The sequence below is a fragment of the Homarus americanus genome, unplaced genomic scaffold (genome assembly GCF_018991925.1).
Source record: "Homarus americanus isolate GMGI-L3 unplaced genomic scaffold, GMGI_Hamer_2.0 scaffold52875, whole genome shotgun sequence".
Classification (NCBI taxonomy): domain Eukaryota; kingdom Metazoa; phylum Arthropoda; class Malacostraca; order Decapoda; family Nephropidae; genus Homarus; species Homarus americanus.
In genome coordinates, this window is record NW_024755122.1 from 1 (window position 1) to 2,500 (window position 2,500).

Sequence of the window (2,500 nt, forward strand, 5' to 3'; positions counted from 1 at the left end):
TTCAGTCCGGAACGGGGCTCCCCTTCGCCTTGCTGTCTGCCCAACTTAGCGGACTTGCGTTGGCTGATCACCCCGTCTTCGCGTCTGTGCCGGCCTTCAATGCAGCGCCCAACCGTCTCTTGACTGAGATTCATTGCACTATTCCACGCGCAAACGGCTACCCTAAATGTGCATAGACAACGCTCATGGTTCAACACGACCAGGGCGCAGTCTGGGAGCCGAGTATACTAAAAAGAGAGTTTAGCAGCCAAAACTCGTCAAAGCACACGTTGGGTTACCCCATCACCTAACAACGATGATGGCGGTTCCCACCCGTGAAATACACAACCTAACCAATATTGGGCGACGATGGCGCTCATGAGCCCACGCCCCCACAAACAGTAAGAGAAAGAGAGAGAGGAGGAGATGGGCCAATGTGCGGTCCCTCGCCCAATGTCTTATGCCTCGCTGGGGCAAAGAGAAGAGAAGAGGAGCGGATAAGGGAGGAGATTGGCCAACGTGCGGTCCCTCGCCCAATGTCGGCTGCCTCGCTGGAGCTGGGTAAAGAGGAGAGGAGCGGATAAGGGAGGAGATTGGCACACACGGTGGCGCTGCCGGCGCCGAGGATAGCGAGAGAAGGTGCAGTTTGATCTGATCATCTGGTTTGCTATTTCTCTAAGGCCAACGTGCGGTCCCTCGCCCAATGTCGGCTGCCTCGCTGGGGCAAAGAGAAGAGGAGAGGATAAGGGAGGAGATTGGCACACACGGTGGCGCTGCCGGCGCCGAGGATAGCGAGAGAAGGTGCAGTTTGATCTGATCATCTGGTTTGCTATTTCTCTAAGGCCAACGTGCGGTCCCTCGCCCAATGTCTTCTGCCTCGCTGGGGCAAAGAGAAGAGGAGCGGATAAGGAGGAGATTCGCCAACGTGCGGTCCCTCGCCCAATGTCGGCTGCCTCGCTGGAGCTGGGGCAAAGAGGAGCGGATAAGGGAGGAGATTGGCACACACGGTGGCGCTGCCGGCGCCGAGGATAGCAAGAGAAGGTGCAGTTAGATCTGATCATCTGGTTTGCTATTTCTCTAAGGCCAACGTGCGGTCCCTCGCCCAATGTCTTCTGCCTCTCTCTCAATCTCACTATTTTGGCCGCCGTGATAGGCGCCGCCAACAGCAGCAGCTACCTGGTTGATCCTGCTAGTAGTCATATGCTTGTCTCAAAGATTAAGCCATGCATGTGTAAGTACAAGCCGATTTAAGGCGAAACCGCGAATGGCTCATTAAATCAGCTATGTTTCATTGGATCTGTAAACCCACTTACTTGGATAACTGTGGCAATTCTAGAGCTAATACATGCAATTGGTCTCTGACCGCAAGGGAAGAGCGCTTTTATTAGTTCAAAACTGGTCGGGCCCCGGTCCGTAACCCACCTGTGGTGAATCTGAATAACTTCGGGCTGAGCGCACGGTCTCCGCACCGGCGCCGCTTCTTTCAAGTGTCTGCCTTATCAGCTTTCGATTGTAGGTTATGCGCCTACAATGGCTATAACGGGTAACGGGGAATCAGGGTTCGATTCCGAGAGGGAGCCTGAGAAACGGCTACCATCTAAGGAAGGCAGCAGGCACGCGAAATTACCCCACTCCCGCATCGGGAGGTAGTGGATTTAGTAATAACGATGTGAGTCTCATCCGAGGCCTCGCACGGAATGAGTACACTTAAACTTTAACTAGGCATCCATTGAGGGCAAGTCTGCGCCAGCAGTCATGGTAATTCAGCCCAATAGCGATATTAAAAGTTGTTGTTGCGGCAAAAGCTCGTAGTTGATCTCGTTCTCCGACTGACGGTGCACCGCCTGTAAGCTTACTGTCACGCCCGAACAGCGCCTCGCCGCTCGCACGGGATGCTCTTTGTCGAGTGTCCCGAGCGGCCGGAGAGTTTACTTTGGAAAATTAGAGTGCTCAGAGCAGGCTATTTGAATGGCCCGAATGGTGATGCATGGAATAATGGAATAGGACCTTGGTCTATTTGTTGGTTTTCGGAACCAGAGTAATGACTAATCGGAACAGGCGGGGCATCACAGATATGACACGCTTAGAGGTGAATTTTGACCGCTTCGCGAAGACTTAACTACTGCGAAAAGACGGCTAAGGCGATGTTTTTCATTAATCAAGAACGAAAGTTAGAGGTCTGAAGGCGATCAGATACCGCCCTAGTTCTAACCATAAACGATGCCAATTAGCGATCCGCCGGCGTTATTCCCATGACCCGGCGGGCAGCTTCCGGGAAACCAAAGTCTTTGGGTTCCGGGGGAAGTATGGTTGCAAAGCTGAAACTTAAAGGAATTGACGGAAGGGCACCACCAGGAGTGGAGCCTGCGGCTTAATTTGACTCAACACGGGAAACCTCACCAGGCCCAGACACCGGAAGGATTGACAGATTGAGAGCTCTTTCTATTCGTGTGGGTGGTGGTGCATGGCCGTTTAGTTGGTGGAGCGATTTGTCTGGTTAATTCCGATAACGAACGAGACT